This window comes from Lates calcarifer, unplaced genomic scaffold (assembly GCF_001640805.2).
Source record: "Lates calcarifer isolate ASB-BC8 unplaced genomic scaffold, TLL_Latcal_v3 _unitig_1316_quiver_1610, whole genome shotgun sequence".
In the NCBI taxonomy this organism is placed as follows: Eukaryota; Metazoa; Chordata; class Actinopteri; family Centropomidae; genus Lates; species Lates calcarifer.
Window position 1 is genome coordinate 1 of NW_026115435.1, and position 12,420 is coordinate 12,420.

At 33.6% G+C, this 12,420-nt stretch overlaps 1 long non-coding RNA gene across 1 annotated transcript; it reads right to left on the minus strand.

The window, feature by feature from the left end:
- Positions 1–302: 302 nt before the first annotated feature.
- Positions 303–2,232, minus strand: LOC108888315 (uncharacterized). Its single transcript, XR_007809520.1, has 2 exons — positions 1,013–2,232; positions 303–974 (listed from the first exon to the last, which is right to left on the minus strand). It is a non-coding gene; the product is annotated as an uncharacterized LOC108888315 (long non-coding RNA).
- Positions 2,233–12,420: the final 10,188 nt, after the last annotated feature.

Genomic DNA, 12,420 nt, shown 5'->3' on the forward strand with positions numbered 1-12,420 from the left:
CCACAGATTAGGGTTAGGGTTATGATGTCTGTAGACCAGAGGTTAGGGTTAGGGTTACAGCATTTAGCCACAGGTTAGGGTTAGGGTTATGGGTTTCAGCCACAGGTTAGGGTTTAGGGTTATGATCCGTAGACAGAGGTTAGGGTTAGGGTTACAGCATTTAGCCACAGGTTAGGGTTAGGGTTATGATCCATAGACAGAGGTTAGGGGTAGGGTCACAGCTTTCTGTCTTCATTTAGTTGGCATTACCACATGGCAAAATCATATTTTTCACATGAAAACAGAGAAACTCAACTCAAAAGTTAGGCTTCAAAACTTTATTGATTCTATTTTTGACAACATTTAATAAACCACAACAAAGATAATGACATATGCTTGACCACATGGAGACACTTGGATATATTCTCTCACCCCACATTTAATGTACATATGAAGATAAGCGTATATGAAGCACATACAAGGTTACACTTCTTAAAACTTTATACATTTCTAAAGTTTAAGCACTTTTGTTGTCCTCCTCAGGTGATGCAGTCTTCTCCCCAACTCCTGCAGAGACAGAACATGTTAATCACAAAACCTGTCGAAAGCTTCAAGTCTTATTGCAAATAAATTTGACTTTGTTATACTATGACATTTTTTGACCGTTTTTGAAACCATAGTATACTATGACATTTTTTGACAATTTTTGACACCTTACAATACTATGACATTTTTTAACCATTTTTGGTGCCTCACTATATTATGACATTTTTTGACCATTTTTGACGCCTTACTACACTATGCAATTTTTTGATGATTTTTGACACCTTACTATACTATGACATTTTTAAACCATTTTTGACACCTTACTATACTATGACATTTTTTGACCATTTTTGACACCATACTATACTATGACATTTTTTGACGCCTTACTACACTATGCAATTTTTTGATGATTTTTGACACCTTACTATACTATGACATTTTTTGACCTTTTTTGATGCCTTAGTATACTATGACATTTTTTGACCATTTTTGGTGCCTTACTATACTATGACATTTTTTGACCATTTTTGACACCTTACTATACTATGACATTTTTTGACCATTTTTGATGTCTCACTATAATATGACATTTTTGATGGTTTTTGACACCATATCATACTATGACATTTTTTGACCATTTTTGGTGCCTCACTATATTATGACATTTGTTATCCATTTTTGACACCTTACAATACTATGACATTTTTTGATGGTTTTTAACACCTTACTGTACTGTGACATTTTTTGACCGTTTTTGACACTTTACTATACTATGACATTTTTTGACACCTCACTATACTATGACATTTTAACCATTTTTGTAATTGTTGTATTTTGATTTGTGTAAATTGTTTATTTTTCTGTTCTAATTATGAATATGAGTTGTATTTGTCATTTGTAATTTGTGTGTAAAATATGGTGCTTTTATTTTGAAAGTCTTAGTTTGTGTTTGCGTGATCTCGGGCTGTTCTCGCATGGGTGCGGAAGGCTAGGAGGATGGGCGTCTGTACATCAGAAAAGGTTGCCGGCTGGTTGCAGTGAACTTTGGGATGATGGAGACTGTTTTAGAGAAACTCATGAAGATTTAAACACTATTCCTTTTGCGGCATGTAGCCAACGAGGTATTATGTTTGTCTGTAAATTATCGTTTCATGTGCTGTGTATATATTTTTTTATTAAGTTAACATGGTTTCATGTACTGTCCCGTCAACTCTGTGTTTTTTAGTTTTCACGGTGGATTCAGAGAGAATAAACCTGTAGCAAGGAAACGACTTGTGTCTGCCTGTGCCTGGAAGGAATTACAATTTTTGATACTTTACTATACTATGACATTTTTTGACGATTTTTAACACCTTACTGTACTATGACATTTTTTGACCGTTTTTGATGCCTTACTATACTATGACATCTTTTGATGATTTTTGATACCTAACTATACTATGACATTTTTTGACCGTTTTTGACACCTTACTATACTATGATATTTTTAGACAATTTTTAACACCTTACTATATTATGACATTTTTTGACCATTTTTGGTGCCTTACTATACTATGACATTTTTTAACCATTTTTGACACCTTACAATACCATGACATTTTTTGATGGTTTTTGACACCATATCATACTATGACATTTTTTGACCATTTTTGGTGCCTTACTATACTATGACATTTGTTATCCATTTTTGACACCTTACAATACTATGACATTTTTGATGGTTTTTAACACCTTACTGTACTATGACATTTTTTGACCGTTTTTGACACCTCACTATACTATGACATTTTGACCATTTTTGTAATTGTTGTATTTTGATTTGTGTAAATTGTTTATTTTTCTGTTCTAATTATGAATATGAGTTGTATTTGTCATTTGTAATTTGTGTGTAAAATATGGTGCTTTTATTTTGAAAGTCTTAGTTTGTGTTTGCGTGATCTCGTTGGGCTGTTCTCGCATGGGTGCGGAAGGCTAGGAGGATGGGCATCTGTACATCAGAAAAGGTTGCCGGCTGGTTGCAGTGAACTTTGGGATGATGGAGACTTTCTTAGAGAAACTCATGAAGATTTAAACACTATTCCTTTTGCGGCATGTAGCCAACGAGGTATTATGTTTGTCTGTAAATTATCGTTTCATGTGCTGTGTATATATTTTTTTATTAAGTTAACATGGTTTCATGTACTGTCCCGTCAACTCTGTGTTTTTTAGTTTTCATGGTGGATTCGGAGAGAATAAACCTGTAGCAAGGAAATTACTTGTGTCTGCCTGTGCCTGGAAGGAATTACAATTTTTGATACTTTACTATACTATGACATTTTTTGACGATTTTTAACACCTTACTGTACTATGACATTTTTTGACCGTTTTTGATGCCTTACTATACTATGACATTTTTTGATGGTTTTTGTCACCTTACAATACTATGACATTTTTTGACAATTTTTGGTGCCTCACTATATTATGACATTTTTTGACGATTTTTAACACCTTACTATACTATGACATCTTTTGATGATTTTTGATACCTAACTATACTATGACATTTTTTGATCATTTTTGGTGCCTCACTATATTATGACATTTTTTAACCATTTTTGACACCTTACAATACTATGACATTTTTTGACCATTTTTGATGCCTCACTATAATATGACATTTTTTGATGATTTTTGGTGCCTTACTGTACTATGACATTTTTGATGGTTTTTGACACCATATCATACTATGACATTTTTTGACCATTTTTGATGCCTCACTATAATATGACAATTTTTGATGATTTTTGGTGCCTTACTGTACTATGACATTTTTGATGGTTTTTGACACCATATCATACTATGACATTTTTTGACCATTTTTGACACCTTACTATACTATGACATTTTGACCATTTTTGTAATTGTTGTATTTTGATTTGTGTAAATTGTTTATTTTTCTGTTCTAATCATGAATATGAGTTGTATTTGTCATTTGTAATTTGTGTGTAAAATATGGTGCTTTTATTTTGAAAGTCTTAGTTTGTGTTTGCGTGATCTCGTTGGGCTGTTCTCGCATGGGTGCGGAAGGCTAGGAGGATGGGCGTCTGTACATCAGAAAAGGTTGCCGGCTGGTTGCAGTGAACTTTGGGATGATGGAGACTGTTTTAGAGAAACTCATGAAGATTTAAACACTATTCCTTTTGCGGCATGTAGCCAACGAGGTATTATGTTTGTCTGTAAATTATCGTTTCATGTGCTGTGTATATATTTTTTTATTAAGTTAACATGGTTTCATGTATTGTCCCGTCAACTCTGTGTTTTTTAGTTTTCACGGTGGATTCGGAGAGAATAAACCTGTAGCAAGGAAACCACTTGTGTCTGCCTGTGCCTGGAAGGAATTACAATTTTTGATACTTTACTATACTATGACATTTTTTTTACCATTTTTCTCACCTTACTATACTATGATATTTTTAGACAATTTTTAACACCTTACTATATTATGACATTTTTTGACCATTTTTGGTGCCTTACTATACTATGACATTTTTTAACCATTTTTGACACCTTACAATACCATGACATTTTTTGATGGTTTTTGACACCATATCATACTATGACATTTTTTGACCATTTTTGGTGCCTCACTATACTATGACATTTTTTGACCATTTTTGATGTCTCATTATAATATGATATTTTAACCATTTTTGTAATTGTATTTTGATTTGTGTAAATTGTTTATTTTTCTGTTCTAATTATGAATATGAGTTGTATTTGTCATTTGTAATTTGTGTGTAAAATATGGTGCTTTTATTTTGAAAGTCTTAGTTTGTGTTTGCGTGATCTCGTTGGGCTGTTCTCGCATGGGTGCGGAAGGCTAGGAGGATGGGCGTCTGTACATCAGAAAAGGTTGCCGGCTGGTTGCAGTGAACTTTGGGATGATGGAGACTGTTTTAGAGAAACTCATGAAGATTTAAACACTATTCCTTTTGCGGCATGTAGCCAATGAGGTATTATGTTTGTCTGTAAATTATCGTTTCATGTGCTGTGTATATATTTTTTTATTAAGTTAACATGGTTTCATGTACTGTCCCGTCAACTCTGTGTTTTTTAGTTTTCACGGTGGATTCAGAGAGAATAAACCTGTAGCAAGGAAACGACTTGTGTCTGCCTGTGCCTGGAAGGAATTACAATTTTTGATACTTTACTATACTATGACATTTTTTGACGATTTTTAACACCTTACTGTACTATGACATTTTTGACCGTTTTTGACACCTTACTATACTATGATATTTTTAGACAATTTTTAACACCTTACTATATTATGACATTTTTTGACCATTTTTGGTGCCTTACTATACTATGACATTTTTTAACCATTTTTGACACCTTACAATACCATGACATTTTTTGATGGTTTTTGACACCATATCATACTATGACATTTTTTGACCATTTTTGGTGCCTTACTATACTATGACATTTGTTATCCATTTTTGACACCTTACAATACTATGACATTTTTTGATGGTTTTTAACACCTTACTGTACTATGACATTTTTTGACCGTTTTTGACACCTCACTATACTATGACATTTTGACCATTTTTGTAATTGTTGTATTTTGATTTGTGTAAATTGTTTATTTTTCTGTTCTAATTATGAATATGAGTTGTATTTGTCATTTGTAATTTGTGTGTAAAATATGGTGCTTTTATTTTGAAAGTCTTAGTTTGTGTTTGCGTGATCTCGTTGGGCTGTTCTCGCATGGGTGCGGAAGGCTAGGAGGATGGGCATCTGTACATCAGAAAAGGTTGCCGGCTGGTTGCAGTGAACTTTGGGATGATGGAGACTTTCTTAGAGAAACTCATGAAGATTTAAACACTATTCCTTTTGCGGCATGTAGCCAACGAGGTATTATGTTTGTCTGTAAATTATCGTTTCATGTGCTGTGTATATATTTTTTTATTAAGTTAACATGGTTTCATGTACTGTCCCGTCAACTCTGTGTTTTTTAGTTTTCATGGTGGATTCGGAGAGAATAAACCTGTAGCAAGGAAATTACTTGTGTCTGCCTGTGCCTGGAAGGAATTACAATTTTTGATACTTTACTATACTATGACATTTTTTGACGATTTTTAACACCTTACTGTACTATGACATTTTTTGACCGTTTTTGATGCCTTACTATACTATGACATTTTTTGATGGTTTTTGTCACCTTACAATACTATGACATTTTTTGACAATTTTTGGTGCCTCACTATATTATGACATTTTTTGACGATTTTTAACACCTTACTATACTATGACATCTTTTGATGATTTTTGATACCTAACTATACTATGACATTTTTTGATCATTTTTGGTGCCTCACTATATTATGACATTTTTTAACCATTTTTGACACCTTACAATACTATGACATTTTTTGACCATTTTTGATGCCTCACTATAATATGACATTTTTTGATGATTTTTGGTGCCTTACTGTACTATGACATTTTTGATGGTTTTTGACACCATATCATACTATGACATTTTTTGACCATTTTTGATGCCTCACTATAATATGACAATTTTTGATGATTTTTGGTGCCTTACTGTACTATGACATTTTTGATGGTTTTTGACACCATATCATACTATGACATTTTTTGACCATTTTTGACACCTTACTATACTATGACATTTTGACCATTTTTGTAATTGTTGTATTTTGATTTGTGTAAATTGTTTATTTTTCTGTTCTAATCATGAATATGAGTTGTATTTGTCATTTGTAATTTGTGTGTAAAATATGGTGCTTTTATTTTGAAAGTCTTAGTTTGTGTTTGCGTGATCTCGTTGGGCTGTTCTCGCATGGGTGCGGAAGGCTAGGAGGATGGGCGTCTGTACATCAGAAAAGGTTGCCGGCTGGTTGCAGTGAACTTTGGGATGATGGAGACTGTTTTAGAGAAACTCATGAAGATTTAAACACTATTCCTTTTGCGGCATGTAGCCAACGAGGTATTATGTTTGTCTGTAAATTATCGTTTCATGTGCTGTGTATATATTTTTTTATTAAGTTAACATGGTTTCATGTATTGTCCCGTCAACTCTGTGTTTTTTAGTTTTCACGGTGGATTCGGAGAGAATAAACCTGTAGCAAGGAAACCACTTGTGTCTGCCTGTGCCTGGAAGGAATTACAATTTTTGATACTTTACTATACTATGACATTTTTTTTACCATTTTTCTCACCTTACTATACTATGATATTTTTAGACAATTTTTAACACCTTACTATATTATGACATTTTTTGACCATTTTTGGTGCCTTACTATACTATGACATTTTTTAACCATTTTTGACACCTTACAATACCATGACATTTTTTGATGGTTTTTGACACCATATCATACTATGACATTTTTTGACCATTTTTGGTGCCTCACTATACTATGACATTTGTTATCCATTTTTGACACCTTACTGTACTATGACATTTTTTGACCGTTTTTGACTCCTTACTATACTATGACATTTTTTGACCATTTTTGATGTCTCATTATAATATGATATTTTAACCATTTTTGTAATTGTATTTTGATTTGTGTAAATTGTTTATTTTTCTGTTCTAATTATGAATATGAGTTGTATTTGTCATTTGTAATTTGTGTGTAAAATATGGTGCTTTTATTTTGAAAGTCTTAGTTTGTGTTTGCGTGATCTCGTTGGGCTGTTCTCGCATGGGTGCGGAAGGCTAGGAGGATGGGCGTCTGTACATCAGAAAAGGTTGCCGGCTGGTTGCAGTGAACTTTGGGATGATGGAGACTGTTTTTAGAGAAACTCATGAAGATTTAAACACTATTCCTTTTGCGGCATGTAGCCAACGAGGTATTATGTTTGTCTGTAAATTATCGTTTCATGTGCTGTGTATATATTTTTTTATTAAGTTAACATGGTTTCATGTACTGTCCCGTCAACTCTGTGTTTTTTAGTTTTCATGGTGGATTCGGAGAGAATAAACCTGTAGCAAGGAAATTACTTGTGTCTGCCTGTGCCTGGAAGGAATTACAATTTTTGATACTTTACTATACTATGACATTTTTTGACGATTTTTAACACCTTACTGTACTATGACATTTTTTGACCGTTTTTGATGCCTTACTATACTATGACATTTTTTGATGGTTTTTGACACCTTACAATACTATGACATTTTTTGACAATTTTTGGTGCCTCACTATATTATGACATTTTTTGACGATTTTTAACACCTTACTGTACTATGACATTTTTTGACCGTTTTTGATGCCTTACTATACTATGACATCTTTTGATGATTTTTGATACCTAACTATACTATGACATTTTTTGATCATTTTTGGTGCCTCACTATATTATGACATTTTTTAACCATTTTTGACACCTTACAATACTATGACATTTTTTGACCATTTTTGATGCCTCACTATAATATGACATTTTTTGATGATTTTTGGTGCCTTACTGTACTATGACATTTTTGATGGTTTTTGACACCATATCATACTATGACATTTTTTGACCATTTTTGATGCCTCACTATAATATGACAATTTTTGATGATTTTTGGTGCCTTACTGTACTATGACATTTTTGATGGTTTTTGACACCATATCATACTATGACATTTTTTGACCATTTTTGACACCTTACTATACTATGACATTTTGACCATTTTTGTAATTGTTGTATTTTGATTTGTGTAAATTGTTTATTTTTCTGTTCTAATCATGAATATGAGTTGTATTTGTCATTTGTAATTTGTGTGTAAAATATAGTGCTTTTATTTTGAAAGTCTTAGTTTGTGTTTGCGTGATCTCGTTGGGCTGTTCTCGCATGGGTGCGGAAGGCTAGGAGGATGGGCGTCTGTACATCAGAAAAGGTTGCCGGCTGGTTGCAGTGAACTTTGGGATGATGGAGACTGTTTTAGAGAAACTCATGAAGATTTAAACACTATTCCTTTTGCGGCATGTAGCCAACGAGGTATTATGTTTGTCTGTAAATTATCGTTTCATGTGCTGTGTATATATTTTTTTATTAAGTTAACATGGTTTCATGTATTGTCCCGTCAACTCTGTGTTTTTTAGTTTTCACGGTGGATTCGGAGAGAATAAACCTGTAGCAAGGAAACCACTTGTGTCTGCCTGTGCCTGGAAGGAATTACAATTTTTGATACTTTACTATACTATGACATTTTTTTTTACCATTTTTCTCACCTTACAATACTATGACATTTTTTGACCATTTTTGACACCTTACTATACTATGATATTTTTAGACAATTTTTAACACCTTACTATATTATGACATTTTTTGACCATTTTTGGTGCCTTACTATACTATGACATTTTTTAACCATTTTTGACACCTTACAATACCATGACATTTTTTGATGGTTTTTGACACCATATCATACTATGACATTTTTTGACCATTTTTGGTGCCTCACTATACTATGACATTTGTTATCCATTTTTGACACCTTACAATACTATGACATTTTTTGATGGTTTTTAACACCTTACTGTACTATGACATTTTTTGACCGTTTTTGACACCTCACTATACTATGACATTTTGACCATTTTTGTAATTGTTATATTTTGATTTGTGTAAATTGTTTATTTTTCTGTTCTAATTATGAATATGAGTTGTATTTGTCATTTGTAATTTGTGTGTAAAATATGGTGCTTTTATTTTGAAAGTCTTAGTTTGTGTTTGCGTGATCTCGTTGGGCTGTTCTCGCATGGGTGCGGAAGGCTAGGAGGATGGGCATCTGTACATCAGAAAAGGTTGCCGGCTGGTTGCAGTGAACTTTGGGATGATGGAGACTGTTTTAGAGAAACTCATGAAGATTTAAACACTATTCCTTTTGCGGCATGTAGCCAACGAGGTATTATGTTTGTCTGTAAATTATCGTTTCATGTGCTGTGTATATATTTTTTTATTAAGTTAACATGGTTTCATGTACTGTCCCGTCAACTCTGTGTTTTTTAGTTTTCATGGTGGATTCGGAGAGAATAAACCTGTAGCAAGGAAATTACTTGTGTCTGCCTGTGCCTGGAAGGAATTACAATTTTTGATACTTTACTATACTATGACATTTTTTGACGATTTTTAACACCTTACTGTACTATGACATTTTTTGACCGTTTTTGATGCCTTACTATACTATGACATTTTTTGATGGTTTTTGACACCTTACAATACTATGACATTTTTTGACAATTTTTGGTGCCTCACTATATTATGACATTTTTTGACGATTTTTAACACCTTACTGTACTATGACATTTTTTGACCGTTTTTGATGCCTTACTATACTATGACATCTTTTGATGATTTTTGATACCTAACTATACTATGACATTTTTTGATAATTTTTGGTGCCTCACTATATTATAACATTTTTTAACCATTTTTGACACCTTACAATACTATGACATTTTTTGACCATTTTTGATGCCTCACTATAATATGACATTTTTTGATGATTTTTGGTGCCTTACTGTACTATGACATTTTTGATGGTTTTTGACACCATATCATACTATGACATTTTTTGACCATTTTTGATGCCTCACTATAATATGACAATTTTTGATGATTTTTGGTGCCTTACTGTACTATGACATTTTTGATGGTTTTTGACACCATATCATACTATGACATTTTTTGACCATTTTTGACACCTTACTATACTATGACATTTTGACCATTTTTGTAATTGTTGTATTTTGATTTGTGTAAATTGTTTATTTTTCTGTTCTAATCATGAATATGAGTTGTATTTGTCATTTGTAATTTGTGTGTAAAATATGGTGCTTTTATTTTGAAAGTCTTAGTTTGTGTTTGCGTGATCTCGTTGGGCTGTTCTCGCATGGGTGCGGAAGGCTAGGAGGATGGGCGTCTGTACATCAGAAAAGGTTGCCGGCTGGTTGCAGTGAACTTTGGGATGATGGAGACTGTTTTAGAGAAACTCATGAAGATTTAAACACTATTCCTTTTGCGGCATGTAGCCAACGAGGTATTATGTTTGTCTGTAAATTATCGTTTCATGTGCTGTGTATATATTTTTTTATTAAGTTAACATGGTTTCATGTATTGTCCCGTCAACTCTGTGTTTTTTAGTTTTCACGGTGGATTTGGAGAGAATAAACCTGTAGCAAGGAAACGACTTGTGTCTGCCTGTGCCTGGAAGGAATTACAATTTTTGATACTTTACTATACTATGACATTTTTTTTACCATTTTTCTCACCTTACAATACTATGACATTTTTAGACAATTTTTGACACCTTACAATATTATGACATTTTTTGACCATTTTTGGTGCCTTACTATACTATGACATTTTTTAACCATTTTTGACACCTTACAATACTATGACATTTTTTGATGGTTTTTGACACCATATCATACTATGACATTTTTTGACCATTTTTGGTGCCTCACTATACTATGACATTTGTTATCCATTTTTGACACCTTACAATACTATGACATTTTTTGATGGTTTTTAACACCTTACTGTACTATGACATTTTTTGACCGTTTTTGACACCTCACTATACTATGACATTTTGACCATTTTTGTAATTGTTATATTTTGATTTGTGTAAATTGTTTATTTTTCTGTTCTAATTATGAATATGAGTTGTATTTGTCATTTGTAATTTGTGTGTAAAATATGGTGCTTTTATTTTGAAAGTCTTAGTTTGTGTTTGCGTGATCTCGTTGGGCTGTTCTCGCATGGGTGCGGAAGGCTAGGAGGATGGGCATCTGTACATCAGAAAAGGTTGCCGGCTGGTTGCAGTGAACTTTGGGATGATGGAGACTTTCTTAGAGAAACTCATGAAGATTTAAACACTATTCCTTTTGCGGCATGTAGCCAACGAGGTATTATGTTTGTAAATTATCGTTTCATGTGCTGTGTATATATTTTTTTATTAAGTTAACATGGTTTCATGTCCTGTCCCGGTGGATTCGGAGAGAATAAACCTGTAGCAAGGAAACGACTTGTGTCTGCCTGTGCCTGGAAGGAATTACAATTTTTGATACTTTACTATACTATGACATTTTTTGATGATTTTTGATACCTAACTATACTATGACATTTTTTTTTTTTACCATTTTTCTCGCCTTACAATACTATGACATTTTTTGACAATTTCTGATGCCTTACTATACAATGCAGTTTTTGATATACTGAATACTGATCATAAACAGTTTAATGTCAGTGCTCTGTGTTGGACAGTTGATGTAAAGTTGTTTGTGAATTACCTGGAGGCCTCAGTGCTGGTCTCAAAGAACTTCTTCATTGTATGAAGACTCTGATCGTGGACTACGTCTCTGTGATCACGGACAATGTCTCTGAGATTATGGACAAAGTCTCTGTGATCATGGACAGTGTCTTTGTGATCGTGGACGATGTCTCTGAGATCATAGACGCTGTCTCTGTGATCACTGACAATGTCTCCATGATCGCGGGCAGTGCCGTCAAATCGGTGACCCCCGTCTCCGCCGATTCTATCGCAAGGTCTCTACGAAGCATGGGACAATGTCTCTGACCATGGACAACGTCTCTCTCGTCTTTGACAAGGTCTCTGTGATCATGGACAATGTCTCTGATCGTGGACGATGTCTCCCTCATCCTCAACAATGTCTCTCCGATCATGGACCATGTCTCAGCGATCGAGGATGACGTCTCAGCGAACGAGGATGACATCTCAGCGATCGCGGACGAAGTGGTGACACCTGGAGGAAATCAAAGAGAAACATACAAAGGAAAATGATCAATACACTACTACCTATTCCTCATCAACAGTTTAACCATGAAAACACAGAGAAATATTCAACATTACAGCTGAACCACAAC